This window comes from Ictidomys tridecemlineatus, chromosome 2 (assembly GCF_052094955.1).
Source record: "Ictidomys tridecemlineatus isolate mIctTri1 chromosome 2, mIctTri1.hap1, whole genome shotgun sequence".
Classification (NCBI taxonomy): domain Eukaryota; kingdom Metazoa; phylum Chordata; class Mammalia; order Rodentia; family Sciuridae; genus Ictidomys; species Ictidomys tridecemlineatus.
This window is the reverse complement of record NC_135478.1, coordinates 177,095,054-177,112,833: the sequence shown is the minus strand read 5'-3', so window position 1 is coordinate 177,112,833 and position 17,780 is coordinate 177,095,054. Positions and strand designations below refer to the sequence as shown.

The window sequence follows — 17,780 nt, the reverse complement described above, 5'->3', positions numbered from 1 at the left end:
TTTAAAAATTAAATAAATTGTATCCATTGAATGGAAATGATTGTAAGAAGTATAGAAAAAGAAGTCACAGAACAGTACTTAGGGTATGATCACACTTACCACATATGTGTATGTGTAGAGAAAAAGAACTAAAACACTGCCCATGGAACTTTAAAAGTAGTAATTTCCTATGAAGAGTTTGGGAGGATAGGTAGTGAAGCGATATGTTCATGTTTTAGACTATATATTTATAAAATTTTTACAATAAAAAGATTCATATATTGTTAATTTTTTTTGTACTAGGTATTGAATTCAGGGTCATTCAACCACTGAGCCACATCCCCAGCCCTATTTTGTATTTTTTTTAGAGATAGGGTCTGACTGAGTTGCTTAGCTCCTCGCTGTTGCTGAGGCTGGCTTTGAACTTTCGATCCTCCTGTCTCAGCCTCCCAAACCGCTGGGATTATAGGCGTGTGCCACCATGCCTGGCTGTTCATAGATTTTTAAGATGAATTTTTTTAAAAAATCAAAAGTGTATACTTAATCAGATTCAAGATGACAGACTGAAAACGTTCATCAACTACCCATTTTTTAAGTTTTTTAAAAATTATAACTGATATGTAATTGTACATATTTAAAGGATACAATGTAATATTTCATACATGTATACAATGATCAAATGAGAGCTACTCACATTTAATTAGCATTTACATCACTTCAAATGTTTATCACTTTCATGTTGAGAACATTCAAAGTCCTCTCTTCTAGCTATTTTGAACATATAACAAAAGGCTGTGGGACAGTAGAACTTATTTCTGTTTTCTAAATATGCTTTGGTACTTGTTATCTAACTTCTCTGTATGTCCCCACCTCCCTACCCTTCCTAGCCTCTGGTAAACACTATTATATTCACTAACTTCTTTGAGATCAATCTTTTTTTTTTTTTAGCTTCCACATATGGAAAAATACATTTTTTGAAGGAATAAAATCATAGTAGCATGACAAAATAAGTAGACCAGACAATTTGAGGAAGTCCTAGGAGATAGAAATCAGATAGGATCAATATATAAATTGGCAGAGAAACTAGAACAACAACAAAAATTAGAACCAGACCTCTAAGATAACATATGTTCTTTCCAAGAGACACCCCAGGGGGGTTCTAAAGTCAGAATCTGAATATGAACAGCAAGGATGGCCTGTAAAGTTGTCACTGGAGCAATAAACTGGTATCAACAGGGCTTTCAGAACATGGGGTCAGCCAGTTTCCAGACCCTCCCCAAATAGCGCATATGGAATGGCTACAAACTCTAAGTACTGCCCTCTGGAGGAGAGGACAAGGGCTGAGATGGATGATGGGCCTGATGAATAAGTGGAATGAGCAGTCACAGACAAATGGGAACTCTGGGGCAGGTGTTTGGAATATGGGTACAGTGATGATCACTGCAGCCTTGCCTTGTGTAATAGCAAAAAGGAATGGGTGGATGAATGAGTAAAGTACACAACCAGAATCTGCATCAATAGGGAGTGCCTGGATGGGATACAGTATGCCCACATGAAACTCAGTGGCCATTAAAACCCAGACAAATCTATGTGTACTGATATGGAAAGATAGCTGTACTATTTTACTAAATGGAAAGTAGGTTGTGGGGCACTATGCATATGCAATGCTGTTTTAAATTTTACTTTTAATTAATTAATTATTTTTTAAAGTAACTCTTATTTTCTTAAGGCTTAAATGGTTTCTGACTGGTATTTTAATAAACATGATCTAAAATTTTCATAGGGATAAACATGCTTATGTAACATTTTTCTAACAAAAAATTTTCACACTTCTTTTTTTATGACAATTTATTTATCTATTTTTAGTATTTTAAGTATTTTTTAAAATTGGTTTTATTTTTTTAAATACATGGCAGTGGAATGCATCACAATTCTTATTACACATATAGAACACAATTTTTCATATCTCTGTATATAAAATAAGTTCACACCAATTCATGTCTTCATACATGTACTTTGAACAATGATGTCCATCACATTCCTCCATCATTGCTAACCCCTTGCCAGCTCCCTTCCCCTCCCACCCCTCTGCCCTATCAAGAGTCCATCAATTCCTCCCATGCTCCCTCTCCCTACCCAATTATGAGTCAGTCACCTTATATCAGAGAAAACATCTGCCATTTGTTTTTGGGATTGGCTAACTTTACTTAGCATTATCTTCTCCAACTGCATCCATTTACCTGCAAATTCCATGATTTTATTCTCTTTTATTGATGAGTAACATTCCATTGTGTATATATGCCACATTTCTTTTAGTCCATTCATATAAGGAGCCTATCTGAAAAGGATTAGAAGAATATGCCACAAACCATACACAATAGTTACTGGTAGGGTACAGGAGTTTGGGGAGAGGGTCTGAAAGAGTGAAGATGATTCTCTAACTTTTTACTTCAAACACTGATAGTGTTTGAATTTATTCCATTAATAAATACGTTGTTTTGTAAATAAACATTTAAGTAATTGCATTAGAAAACTGTGATTACAAATGTCTGGAAAGATACATATAAAAATAGCAGCAGTGTTTCTCTCTAAGGCAGGAAATTTACAGTGAAGATTTACATTCTTTATAAATTTTTATATTATCTAGATTGTGCTTTCAGAAATAGCTATTAGGACATGATGGAGTCTATTTCCAAGCCTGTTGCAGATAGAGGTTTCCATTTTATTTTTATTAAAAGAACAACACTAGTGACTGACCCATCACTTAACTATAACCTTGCTTCTAGACATCAGCACTTTGAGTCTGTTGCAGTCATGGGTTACAACTGAAGCCTTCAATCAAGTATTAGGGTTGAAAGCAATCAAATGTTAGTTTAAATGTTGGTTTAACAATGAGTTCCCCGCAAAGAAAAAGCACCCTGATTTGTGAACACTTTTGTTTTTTTGTGGGGCGGGGGCTCCAGCCCACGCCTGTGGGGCAAACCCTCCAGGGCGCCAGCCTTGCTGCCAATGGGAGTTCCGGGGCCAGGCTGGGGAGACATGCGCAGAAGCGCTGGGATGGCCACCTCCAGCTCCCGCCGCACCACCGACCCAGAAATGGTGAGTTGGGGTTTCTTGACTCAGATTTCCAAAGTTCTTCGTGGTCACGTGGAAAGGCAGCCTAGAGAAGAGGAGAAGGTGGAGGGAGAGCTCCTAGATGTACGGTGGAGGTGAAGAGGCAGTTGCACCCGGGAGCCTCGCTGTTGGAGGCTGTTCCTGGCCCGGTGCAGGCAGGGGCCTCCATTTTGCTTTTATTAACAGAACATTAGAGTGACTGACCCTTCTCCTCACAACCCTGGTTCTGGACACCAGCTCATGAGGATCTGGTTACAGTGAAGGTGCTTAGGAAGCGGAGCTGTGGCTGTGAGGGGAAGACAGATGAGAGGAATGGAAGCTAACCGGAGGCCCACCTGTGCTCAATTCCAGTAAAGGCAGCTGTCAGCTTGGAATAGAGGTCTCGGTCACCCCCTCTTTTATTATGAACACAAGCCTCCAGTATGCTCTGGCTCTGTTCATGCTTATCTCGCGGTGCCGCCTTTTGTTTAAAAGGAAAAGGAAAATGAAGTAAGCTGGAAATTCAGGCTGTCTGTGCCCTTCAAATTTATAAAAGCAGGAAAGAGAACTTGGCCACAATTCCTTTCCCAGTGTAACTATTTCATGCCAGCCACCCCCAACCAGTGGAAATCTCTGAATTTCTGTTGACGTTGTGCCTCACGATGACATGCCCACAGGACAACTAACCATGATGTGTTCCCTCCCCTCAATGGAATATGGTGCATTTGTCCCTCTTAATCAGCACCTTCATTGCTCCTGTATATTCTTCATTGTAGCCAAAAGATGTGAGAGAAACTGGTTCCTGGCCACAAAGCAGAGGTGGGGACGGGTGGCTAGGACCTTGATTATTTCCATAGAAGGAAGCCACAGGGCAAAAAAAAAAAAAAAAAAAAAAAAAAAAATGGTTGTGGTTAACTTCTGAGGAATTGTAGCTCCAGTCTAAAACAAGCATCACTCTTAAAAAAAAAAAAAAAAAGCTTTGCATTTTTCAACATATAGATTACATGTAAAAATTATTTGGATCAATAACTGTTAAATTTCACAGATTTGTTATTTTTTAAAGGGAAGCATGGATGCAGAGTCAATGGGGTGGTAATCATATGCATTTATATAAAGAGAAATATTTTTATCTATATACACATTAGATACTAAATATGAATATGTTTATATATAAATGTGATTTCCCCCCCCTCATTTTTAATTTAGATTCAAGTAAATGCATCTGAATGATGGAAAGAGTCAGGATGCTTTGCATGGTTTAAAAATAGAATTCTAGAGAACAGCTACATTTCTTTGCTAGAAATGGTAGACCATTTCCAAAATATGGTGGTGAAAGAAAGAGTGGGTTCTGAATCAGTAGTTTTCATCGTATTTTTCTCCTGAGCATGCAGAAAAGTATGACCCAGAACAGTGGGTTGCCATGATAAGAGATTCTCAGGAGGTGGTCCATGGGATCTGGCATGAGAAATTCTTGTTTAAGGCAGCTTAATAGAATAAGGTGAGTGAGGCTGAGGAGACAGGGGAATATTAAAACTCAATTTCATCCTAAAGTAGAGAAAAGTTTATTAATGTATATGTGGGTTGAATGAAAATAATTATCTGTTAGTTTAAGAAATCTTTATTGAGAGCCTACTGTTGTTATAAAAAAACAAGCTAATGATGTAAAAAGGAAAATTAAATCTAATGCAGTTGCTTTTTTCTTACACAGGTGGGTATCCAAATCTGGCCAGCCAGGATTCATGAAGGTTTCCTGGCTTGGCTGCCGGTAACACTGTATTGCAGGTTGTAGGATACAATAGTGGACACACCAGGTGGAACTGTCATGGAGTTTCTGTTCCAGTTGGGTGGAGGTGAGAAAAAAGAGAAAACTAATTTTATCTGATGGTAATAAGATTAGAAAGACAATATAGCATGTTAAAGGGGGTCCCTTGTTTTTTGTAGAAGGGTTGGGAAACAGCCTCCTGACAATAGAATGAATTTGAGCAGAGATTTTAAGAAAGGGACCAATGCAGATATCTGGAGGAGGTGCTCTCTAGACATGGGGATCAGCAAAATCAAAGATCTTGCTATGAGACAAACTTGATATTTTTAGGAATAGTCATGAGGTTATGTAACCCAGGAGGGTTGGAGGTTGTAGCAAGAACTAATGTCAGAGAAGGAACTGGTCTCCAGATCATGCCCTGAGGCCATTGCCAGGACTTTGGCTTTTTTAAAAAAATTATTTTAAGTGATACATAAAAATCTCAATAAATATATCTAAAGAAGTATATTTATATTTGCTTATATATTTAGATATATTCATATACTTAATATATATTTGCTTATATAATTAAGTATATTTATATTTGCTTATATATTTATACATAAATGGGGTAACATATGTTTTGACACAAGTATACATTTTGTAATGTTGAAATCAGGTTAAATGTATCTCTTCAAATATTTATAATTTCTTTATAGAGAAAATTTTCAAAATCCTTTCTTCTATTTTTCCCTAGCTTTTTGAAATACATAGTACATTATTATTATCGTCTAGTTACCCTACTGTGCACTAGCACACAGAACTTCCTGCTCCTATCTGACCATAACTTAGTACCTATTATCAGCCTTCCTCTACCCTCTCTCATCACTAACTTTTGCTTTGATCTGAGGATAAGTTAGGGGAGGTATTATGGTTTGGATATCAGGTGTCCCCAATAAGCTCATGTGAGAGACAATGCACAAATGTTCACGAGTGAAATGATTAAATTACAAGACCTATAATGTTATTCATGGACTAATCCAATTGATGGATTAATAATTTTTTAAAATTTATTTATTCTAATTTGTTATATATGACAGCACAATGCATTTCAATTCATAGTACACATATAGAGCACAGTTTTTCCTCCTGTCTTTGTACACAAAGTAGAGTCACACCCTTTGTGTCTTCATACATGTAATTGGGGTAATGATATCTATCTCATTCCATCACCTTTCCTACCCCCTGCTCCTTCCTTTCCCTTCCTCCCCTTTGCCCTATCTAAAGTTCTGCTGTTCTTCCCCTGTTCCCCGCCACACATTTTCATTATGGATCAACATCCTCACATCAGAGAAAATATTTGGAACTTTGTTTTTTTGGAATTGGCTAACTTAATTTAGCATAATATTCTCTAACTCTATCTACCTGCAAATGCCATGATTTAATTCTCTTTTAGTGCTGAGTAATATTCCATTGAGTGTGTGTGTGTGTGGTTTGTGTGTATGTATATATATGTGTGTGTGTATATATATGTATGTATATATACATACACACACCACAGTTTCTTTATCCACTCATCTCTGAAGGGCATCTAGGTCAGTTCCACAGTTTAGCTATTGTGAATTGTGCTGCTATAAACATTGATGTGGCTGCATTACTGTAGTATGCTGATTTTAAGTCCTTTGGGTATAAATCCAGGAGTGGGATAGCTGTGTCAAATGGTGGTTCCATTCCAAGTTTCCCAAGGAATCACCATACTGTTTTCCATATTGGTTGTACCAATTTGCAGTCCCATCAGAAATGTGTGAGAGTTCCTTTCTCCCCACATCCTTGCCAACACTTATTGTTGTTTGTATACTTAATAGCTGCCATTCTGACTGGAGTGAGATGAAATCTTAGATTTGCATTTCTCTAATTGCTAGAGTTGTTAAACTTTTCTTTGTATATTTGTTGATTGATTGTATATCATCTTCTAAGAAGTGTCTGTTTAGTTCTTTGGCCCACTTATTGATCGGGTTATTTGTTTTTTTGGTGTTAAGATTTTTGAGTTCTTTATATATCCAAGAGATTAGTGCTCTATCTGATGTGCATGTGGTAAAATTTTTCTCCCATTCTGTAGGCTCTCTGTTCACCTCACTGATTGTTTCTTTTGCTGAAGAGAAGCTTTTTAGTTTGAATCCATCCCATTTATTAATTTTTGATTTTATTTTTTGCACTATAGGAGTCAATTGGGGCCTAATCCATCATGATGGAGATTTGGGCCTGCTTTTTCTTCTGTTAGGTGCCAGGGTCTCTGGTTTGATTCATAGGTCCTTGATCTACTTTGTTGAGTTTTGTGCATGGTGAGAGATAGGGGCTTAATTTCATTTTGCTGCATATGAATTTCCAGTTTTCCCAGCACCATTTATTGAAGAGGCTCTCTTTTCTCCAATGCATGTTTTTGGCGCCTTTATCTAATATGAGATAATTGTATTTATGCGAATTTGTCTTTGTGTCCTTTATTCTGTACCATTGGTCTACAAGTTTATTTTGGTGCCAATACCATGCCATTTTTGTTACTGTTGCTCTGTAGAATAGTTTAAGGTCTGGTATAGTGATGCCACCTGCTTTACTCTTCCTCCTAAGGATTGCTTTAGCTATTCTGGTCTCTTACTTTTCCAGATGAATTTCATGACTGTTTTTTCTATTTCTATGTGGAATGTCATTGAGATTTTGATTGGAATTGCATTAAATCTGTATAGTGCTTTTGGTAGTTTGGTCATTTTGACAATATTAATTCTGCCTGTCCAAGAACAAGGGAAATCTTTTTCCATCTTCTAAAGTGTTCTCCAAGTATTTTTTTTTTTTTGAGGCTATAGTGAATGAGGTAGTTTACCTAGTTTCTCTTTCAGAGGATTTGTCACTGATATACAGAAATGCCTTTGATTTGTGGGAGTTGATTTTATATCCTGCTACTTTGTCAAATTCATTCACTAGTTCTAGAAGATTTCTGGTGGAATTTTTTTGGGTCTTCTAGGTATAGAGTCATATCATTGGCAAATAGTACTAATTTGTGTTCTTTTCCTATCCGTATTGCTTTAATTTCTTTCATCTGTCTAATTGCTCTGGCCACTGTTTCAAGAACTATGTTAAATAGAAGTGATGAAAGAGGGCATCCCTGTCTTGTTCCAGTTTTTAGAGGGCATGCTTTCAGTTTTTCTCCATTTAGAGTAATGTTGGCCTGGGGCTTACCACGGATAGCTTTTAGAGATAAGTACCTGTTATTCCTAGTTTTTCTAGTGTTTTGAACATAAAGGGGTGCTGTATTTTGTAAAATGCTTTTTTTTTCTGCATCTGTTGAGATGATCATATGATTCTTATCATTAAGTCTATTGATGTGATGAATTACATTTATTGATTTCTGTATGTTGAACCAACCTTGCATCTCTGGGATGAACCCCACTTGATCATGGTGCACTATCTTTGTGATATGTTTTTGTATTTGATTTTCCAGAATTTTATTGAGAATTTTTACATCTATGTTCATTAGAGATATTGGTCTGAAGTTTTCTTTTTTTGATGTATCTTTGTCTGGTTTTGGAATCAGGGTGATATTGGCCTCATAGAATGAGTTTGGAAGTTTTCCCTCTTTTTCTATTTCATGAAATAATTTGAGGAGTGTTAGTATTCTTCTTTGAAGGTCTTGAAGAACCCAGCTTTGTATCCATCTGGTTCTGGGCTTTTCTAGGTTGATGGTTCTGATGGCATCTTCTATTTCATTATTTGAAGTTGACCTTTTAACATGTGTATATCATCCTGCTTCAGTTTGGGCAAATCATATGACTCTAGAAATTTGTTGGTGCCTTAAATACATTTTTCCAAGGAGCAAACTTTTTGTTTTGTCAATTTTTTCAATTGTTTTTTTTATTTCAATGTTATTGATTTCAAATCTAATTTTAATTATTTTCTGTCTTCTATTACTTTTGGTGTTGATTTATTCTTCTTTTTCTATGGCTTTGAGATGTAATGTTAGGTCATTTATTTGTTGACTTTTTCTTCTTTTAAGGAATTAACTCCATGAAATGAACTTTCCTCTTAGTACTGCCTTCTTAGTGTCCCAGAGATTTCAGTATGTTGTATCAATGTTCTTGTTTACCTCTAAGCATTTTTTAATTTCCTCCTTGATGTCTTTTGCAACCCAAGTTCATTCAGTAGCATACTATTTAGTGTCCAGGTGTTGGAGTAGCTTCTATTTTTTATTTTATCATTAATTTCTAATTTCATTTCATTATGATCTGATAGAATGCAGGGTAATATCTATTTGTGTGTGTGTGTGTGTGCTGAGAGTTGCTTTGTGGCATAATATATGGTCTATTTTAGAGAAGGATTCTTGTGCTGCTGGGAAGAAAGTCTATTCACTCATTGATGGATGAAATTATATATATATCTGTTAAATGTAAGTTATTGATTGTAATATTGAGTTCTGTAGTTTCTTTGTTTAGCTTTTGTTTGGAAGATCTATCCAGTGGTAACAGAAGTGTGTTAAAATAACCCAGAATTATTGTTTTGTAGTCTGTTCGACTCTTGGACTTGAGAAGAGTTTGATGAACGTAGATGCTGCATTGTGTGGGGCATATATATTTATAATTGTTATGTCTTGTTGATGTATGGTTCCCTTAAGCAGTATGAAATGTCCTTCTTTGTCCCTTTTGATTAACTTTGGCTTGAAGATGGAAACCCCTGCTTGTTTCCACAGTCCAGTGAGTGGTATGTTTTTTCTCAACTTTTTACCTTCAGTCTGTGGATGTCTTTTTCCTATGAGATGAGTCTCTTGAAGGTAGCATATTGTTGGGTCATTTTTAAAATCCAATCTGCCAGTCTATATCTTTTGATTGGTGAGTTTAGGCCAATAATAGTCAGGTGTTTTATTGAGACCTGATTTGTATTCCTGGTCATATTTGTTTATTTTTGGTATTTAACTTAACTTGGTTTCTTCTCTGATTTTTCCTTTAGTGTAATACCTCCCTCTGCTGATTTTCATTGTTGTTATTGTTTCCTCTGCATGGAATATTTTGCTGAGGATATTCTGTAGTGTAGGCTTTCTAGTTATACATTTTAAACTTTTGTTTGTCATGGGAGGTTTTTATTTTGTCATCAAATCTAAAGCTAAATTTAGCTGGATATAAGATTCTTGGTTGGCATCCATTTTTTTTCAGAGCTTGGTATATGTTGTTCCAGGATCTTCTAGCTTTCAGGGTCTGTGTTGAAAAATATACAGATATCCTAATTGGTTTCATCCCTATGTATAATCTGATTCCTTTATTTTGTGGCTTTTAAAAATTCTCTCCTTATTCTGTATGCTAGGCATTTTCATTATAATGTGTCTTGGTGTGTATCTGTTGTGATTTTGTATGTTTGGTGTCCTGTAAGCCTCTTGTATTTGATTTTCCAATTAATTCTTCATGTTTGGAAAATTTTTCTGATATTATTTCATTGAATAGATTATTTATTCCTTTGGTTTAGAACTTTGCCTTTCTGTATCCCAATAATTCTTAAATTTGGTCTTTTTATGTCATCCCATATTTTTAAAACGTTCTCCTTATGGTTTCTTACCATGTTTACTGTGTAGTCAACATTCTTTTCAAGATTATATATTTGTCTTCATTGTCTGAGATCCTGTCTTCCAGGTGACCTAATCTATTGATAATGCTTTCTATTCAGCTTATAATTTGGCTTATTGTTTCTTTCATTTCAAGGATTTGTGTTTTTTTTCCCCCATAACCTCTATCTCCTTATTGAAGTAATCCTTTTTCCTGTACTTGCTTATGTAGCTCTTTATTGAATTTTTTTTTTTGCTGCCTGTATTTACTCTCTTATATTATCCTTTAATTCACAGAACATGTTAATTATGTACACCCTGAACTCCTGCTCTGTCATTTTTTTCTGTTGTGCTGGCTAAGGATTCTAATTATGTAATATCTTCGTTGTTGTGGGTATTTTCTTCCCTTATTTTTTCATGTTGTTCATGTGTCTTCCCCTCTAGCACTGCAGATCTGAGGCATTACAGTTTTTACCCTATAGGCTTATAGTGTTCCTGCAGGTTTCTAATACCTCTCCTTTAAGGGGGAGACAATGTGAACAGATCCCAATACAAACGATGTACAATCTCAAAACAAATAGCTGCTATTAAGACCTTTACGGTTTTGTCACACTATACAGAAATGCTAAGTTCCATTATTATCTACAATATAAACAGTAGGTTTGCAAAAGGGTCTACAGTTTCTGATGGTGGACCAAGAACCGGGGTGAGGTATAGGATGAGAGGTTGAGGACGTAGGAGGTGAGAATATAGAATTACTAGATCTTAGAAAGCATGAAAGTGGAATCTAAAAAAGTTGATTAATTGCAGGAGAAGAGAGAGAAAGTGATTTGGGGGAGACAAGTAAGCGGGAAGACAATAGAGTACATAAAACAAATATTAAGAAAAGTAAAAAATGTAAAAATAGGAAATAAAAGAATGTACATCACCACTGTAATATACTATTCAGACGTTCCAGTCCTCAGTTGCTTAATGCATGCAAAGTACTTGGTTTCACATGTTGGGAATGTGAGGGAGGGAGAAGAAGAGAGAGAGTGAAAAAAAAAAGGCTCAAGGGAAGATACAAGGATTATTTTTGTTGAAGATCAGTATCTTTCCAGCTTCCCTTCTCATCCAATCTGTTGTTTTCTGGTATCTCCTCCCTCAGGATGGTGAATGTTATTAGAGGATTGGTCTTGGGGGTGTATCTCCTGGAAGTGGGAAAGATGGTGACAAAGGTGTCCCAAGGTGGAAGTGGCTGCTTTCAGTGATGGGGTGCTACATCATGTGGGGCGAGGTGGTGACACTGAGCGGCATGTTCAGAGGTGCAGCTCTGTGGCTGTTGGCTGTCTTTGGATCCAGTGCAGTGACCTAAGGTGCAGGCTACCATGTGTAGGGAACTTGGCAATGGTTACAGTGCCTCAAGATGGAGGCGACAGGGGGAGCCTTGTGTTGGTAGATGGGGGTTCACAAGGGAGTGGCGGCCAGAGTTCCTGTGTGTAGGCTGCAGCTGGGTGTCCTCCACCAGAGTGGCAGCTGGGATTTGTATGCCAGTGGGCTGCCAGGAGTCCTGTGCTGATGCTGATGCTGGTTGTTCTACTCAGGTACCTGGAGGACCTGTGTGGACAAGTAGCTGGGAGTTCTGCACTGACACTGAGGCCTGGAGACCCTGCGCTGCATGGTGGCTGTGATTCCTGTGCAGAGCAGCTATGGAGATCCTCTAATCACTCACAGAGAAACAGCATTCTCACTCTTTGAATTCCAGGTCCCAGAGAGACACAGAATGCAGCCTCACTTTAGCCCGCCATCTTGGATGCCCCCTGGATTAATAATTTGAAGAATCACTAGATGGTAACTATAGGCAGTTGGGGTGTGAATAGAGGAAGTAGGGCACAGGCCCTTAGGGATATATTTTGTCCCTGACTGTGCTCTTTCTCTTTTCTTCCTAGCTGTCATGAGCTGAGCAGCTCTCTTCCACCATGCCCCACCATGGCACCCCAGGCCCAGAGCAAAGGTATCTCTGGCCATGGACTGAACCTCTGAAACTATGAGCCAAAATAAACTTTTCCTCCTCTAAGTTGTCCTCATGAGGTATTTTGAACACAGTGACAAATGCTGACTAATTCAAGAGGGTTTTGAGTAAATAGTAATCTGATCTGATTTATATTTGAAAAGGGTTGGCTTGATTATGTTGTGATTAGACAGTGAAATAGAGATACAGAAAGACCAGATAGTAGTCCATTAGCCATGGGAACGGTTATCCTCACTGAAACCCTGTCTGTAGCAGTAGAGATGGTGAGAAGTGGTCAGATGCTTCTAATTTCTTTTAAAGCTGTGCCAATAGTTAGGGTCAGAATTTGGTGAGGCAATGGAAGCACCTCAAGTCTAAAACTTAAGAAGGAACTCCCCTGGATATGTCATTGAGGAGGTAAGAGAGGACAAGATATAGTGCACTGTCTTACCAGAGCACAATTATTTGATTCATAGCAGAGTATATGAGCTCAGCTGGTATTGTCAGAGGAAGTGGAGGCTCTTTTTTTTTAATTGCTTTTCAGTGAATTAGAAGGCAGCCAGGTGAGCTGGAGAGAAGTAGAAATTTGAGGATAGGGAAGAAGGGGTGGAGTCATCTAGGAGAGTGGAACTGAATGACTCAAGGTCATGTAGCAGGATTTTCAGCTGTTACTAAGGGTCCCCTAAAGTCAGCATCAGGGCCTGGTGTTGCCGCTTCATGCTCAGAACTGTTGGGGCTGCGTGTTCAAAGTTATTTAGCTCTTGTTTGTGTTATCCATAGAAGAGTAGATGTAAGATGTATCTAAATATATGCTATACATAAGATATTTAAATATAAAATCTGCTAAATTGGGCTTTAAAATGCATACTCAAAAACTAAAGGGTCATATGCATTTTGTTATGTGGAAGCTAGAAGAAAGTTTAAAAAGGTTGGGGGAACCTCATGAAAATAGGCCAGTAGAGGAGAGGAAGGGCTCAGGGAGAGGGAGCAAGCAAGGGAAAAGGGAGGTATTTCAAATTTTATAGTTTGAAATTGATCAAATTATCTTATGTTCATGAGTGAATGAGACCCACTTATATATAACCCTAATGTACCAATGAAAAATCAGCTGTAGCTGCCACTTTTATGAATAATCGTATCTCGGTATAATCATTTGATAATAATTAGTCTGAAAAAGAAATTATGAACACAACCCTATTTACAATAGGCTCAAAAAGAAGAAATACTCAGGAATACATTTAACCAAGAAAGTGAAAAATCTGTACATTGAAAACTATAGAAACAATGGTGAAAGAAACTGAAGACATAAATAAATGGAAAGATATTCTGTGTGGGCTGGAAGAATTAATATTGTTAAAATGTTCACAGTATCTAAAGCAGTGGACAGATTCAGTACAAGCCCTATCAAAATTGCAGTGGCCTTTTTTTTCCGCAGAAATTGAAACAATAATTCTAAAATTCATATGGAAGAGCAAAAGATCCCAAATAGCTAAAAGAAAGTTGGAAAAAGAAAAACAAATGCCAATCATCAGCTGGCAGTCTGAAGGGCGGGGAAACAGCCCAATGAACATCACTGCAGAGGAGCCAATCAGCTAGATGTTGCTGGGGCCGCTGTGAGCCAATCATCAGCCGGCAGCTGGAAGTTTGCTGGCAGCTGGAAGTTTGCTGGGGCCCCTTTGGCTGTGGCTCTCAACAAACAAAGTTGAAGGCATCACTCTTCTTAATTTCAAATTACTTTACAAGTTATAGTAACCAAAATAGCATAAGGATGGCATAAAAATATGTATAGATTAATAGAACAGAATGGATTACCCAGAAATAAGCCCAAACATGTATGGTCAACTCATTTTCAATAATACCATGAGGAAGACACGTGAGTTCTATATTTTACAACTAATAACACTGACACACAATGTGTAGGGAAAACCACAAGCAGATTCAGACTCAGTTTTTTCCACTATACACTCACAAATGTCATCAGCCAAATATAAGAAGGAAGAAGGATAGTCCGTTCAATAAATGGTGCTTGAAAAAGTGGATATCCACAAGCAAAAGAATGAAACTGTGGACTTACACTATATGAAAAAATTAATTAAAAATGAAGACCTAAATGTAAGATTATAAAACTCTTAGAAGAAAACATGGGGGAAATGTCCTTGATATTGATGTTGGCAGTGATCTTTTGGATATCACACCAAAAATAGGCAATAAAAGCAAGAATAAATCTGAGGGGATATCTCAAAGAGCTTTTTTAGGGCAAAAGAAATAATCAACAAAATGAAAAGGCAGTGTGTGGACTGGGAGAAAATATTTGCTGATCATATACTGATATAGAGCTAATATTTAATATATATATGGAAATCATACAACTCAGTAGCAAAACAAACAACATAACACCAACAAAAAGTAACTTGATTTAATAATTAGCAAATGAGGTTGGAGCTCAGTGGTAGAGCGTGTTCCAAGCCTGGCCTTGGATTCAGTCCCTGATACCAACAAATAAAATAAAAAATGAGCAAATGACCTCAATAGCCATTTCCTCCAAAAAGACAAAAATAGCCAACAGGTATATAAAAAAAATGGTCAGCATCACTAATTATCAAGGAAATGAAAATCAAAACCACAATAAAGAGATAACAAGATAACAAATGCTGATGAAGATATAGAGAAAAGATAACCTTTTACACTGCTGGTTGGATGAAAAGTAGTACAGCTGTTATGGAAAATAGCATGGAGTTTCCTCGGAAAATTAAAACTAGAACTACCATACGATATAGCAATTCCTGTGTGGCATGTATGACCAAAGGAAGTGAAACCAACAACTTGTTTATCTATCTATGCTGTCATGTTCATTGTAATATTATTCATAATAGTTAAGAAATGAAAACAACCTAAGTACCGTAGGTGCGCGCGCGCGCGCACACACACACACACACACACACACACACATATTTTCAATCTTAAAAATGAAAGAGATACTGCTATTTGCAATAATATGGGTGAATCTGGGGGGCATTATGAAATAAGCCAAATAGAAAGAAAAATATTGCATGATCTCACTTATATGTGGAATCTTGAGAAGAAGAAAAAAACCAGATGAATAGATAGAAATAGAGCAGTTTGGTAGCTATCAGGGGCAGGGAGGAGGAGGAAATGAGGATAAGTAGGTCAAAGGGAACAAGCTTGCAGTCTTGTAGGATGAATAAACCTAGAGATTTAATGACAGCATAAGGGCTTTAGTTAATAATACGGTGATGTTGTACTTTGGATCTGAAATGTCTGCCAAAGACCATTTGCTAAAAGCTTGGTTGCCAGCCTGTGATGCTTTAGGAGATGGTGTACACTTTAAAAGGTAGGACCTAGGGCAAGTCTTTGAAGGATATGTTTTGTCTCCAGCTCTCATACCCTCTCCCCTCACCACCCTGAGGTAAGCAGCTTTACTCTACCACATGCTTTATACCATGTTGTATTATCTTGCCTCAGGCCCAAAGTGATGGAGTCAAGGAAACAAGAACTGAAACTTCTAAAACCATGAGCTGAAATAAATCTTTCCTCCTGTAAGTTGATTTTCTTAGCTATTTTGTCACAGCAATGGAAATCTAACACAATTGTATATTAAACAATTTATTGAGAGGAGATTTTAGTGCCCTTAGCACATGGAACACAAGATAACTAGAAGATGATGGATAAGCCCGCCTTCTTGGGCTTTACCAGGATATTGACTTAAACCTGTCTCAGGTTTCTCTTAGGTCCCCTCTCATGGCTGTTCAGCATAAGTTACAGCATAAGATCTTTTCTTGTAGACCCAACAGTTCCATCTTCTCCATCCCTTCTTGCCAGACTAACTAGCTCCTTTTATGTGGACACATTGGTTCTTCCTTCATCAAGAAATTTCCCCAGCGCTTTAATGTATGGTGTAAACTTCATGAATGTAGTCCTTACCTCTTTTAATCTAAATAGACTCCCCTAAAATACCCTCTTGCTATTGAATTCCTTGGCTTTCCAATACACTGTCTCTGGTATACTTTTTAAAAATCTGTTTTTGAAACCAGGAGCCACAGGTCTGCAGCTCCCAGAGTCCCTAATGCTCAGTTCCATAGGGTCTGTTTGTAATGATGGGAGGACTGTGAGGTCAAAAGAAACTACCCCATATTTAAATTCATGCTATCTTTTAAGCCTACCCCTCCATATAAGAAGCCTGTAATTGTAGGGACTTTAAGAGGGTGAGAGTCAATGGAGCAAAGTAGTCCTGAAGGCCAAGCCATGGAGAGGAGTGAGATTGGAACTCTGATTCTCAACTCTACACATGTTGTCAGAATTCCATGTGGTCCTCTTTTTCTTTTTGGGACCAGGGATTGAACCCAGGAGTGCTTAAACACTGAGTCACATCTCCAGCCCTTTTTTATATTTTATTTAGAGTAGCTTAGGTCCTTGATAAATTGCTAAGGCTGGCTTTGAACTAGCAAGCCTCCTGCCTCAGCCTGTGGTCCTTTTAAAAGGACACACTCCCAATCCCCACTTTGAGGCTGCTAATTCAGAAAACATCACATTGTTTTAAAACTTCAAACATTCACCTTCCTGATTTTGATGTATAGTTGCCACTGGAAGACAAGGTTAGGAAATGTTGTGGCCTGATGACCAGTCATAAAAACATTATCTAGAGGAGGATCTAGAAGTGTCTAGTGTCGCAGTCTTGGCTGGACACAGAATCACGAGCCACCACACACCTTGTAGATTCAAACAGCAATTCTTTATTCCCGAATTCACACTGGCCTCTACACACGTTCTGGGGAAATCCCAGTTCTGCTGCCAATTCACGTCCCAAAAACTTTCTCAATTCCACGAGAACTCAGGCAGCAGGATACGCCCTATTCCCAGTAGGAATAACCTTCAACCTGGAACTTCCCTAAAATCCAGATTGTCTTAAACCCGTAACGCCTTAAACCCAAATTATCTTAAACCGGGATACTTCCTAAAACCTGCAGGATATACCTTAAACCTGGATCCACCCTCGTCCTTGAGCAGGGTCACATTTCTCAAAGACACATGCAAAGTCACAGCAAATTTCCATTTAACATGGGGTACGCTGGCAAGGAAATTTCGATGCGTCATTCCTACTTGGCAATGGCCCTCAGCAGTCTAGAATCAGGTAATCTGGACTTGGGGTTCATCCATCACCACTGCTTATAGAAGGAAACACAACTAGTCCCATGTGCAGGATCAGGAGACAAAGGGAACACTTAGCAGGAAATCTGCCAGGTAAGGAACAGGTACCAGCAAAGTCATGAGACACAGGGAGAGTATGGAGAACTTGGCAGGTTACAGCGTGTGCGTGCACACACACACACACACACACACACATACACACACACAAACAAAAACAAAAATCCTCCAGGAAT

General features: G+C 37.8%; 1 long non-coding RNA gene across 2 annotated transcripts; it reads left to right on the top strand.

Moving 5' to 3' along the window:
- The first annotated feature begins 3,017 nt into the window (after positions 1-3,017).
- Positions 3,018-12,447, top strand: LOC144370288 (uncharacterized). 2 transcript variants are annotated; one of them, XR_013430223.1, is made up of 4 exons: positions 3,018-3,078; positions 4,781-4,922; positions 12,136-12,221; positions 12,320-12,447. It is a non-coding gene; the product is annotated as an uncharacterized LOC144370288 (long non-coding RNA). The 2 variants fall into 2 exon arrangements; XR_013430224.1 differs by having other exon boundaries at positions 11,975-12,221.
- Positions 12,448-17,780: the final 5,333 nt, after the last annotated feature.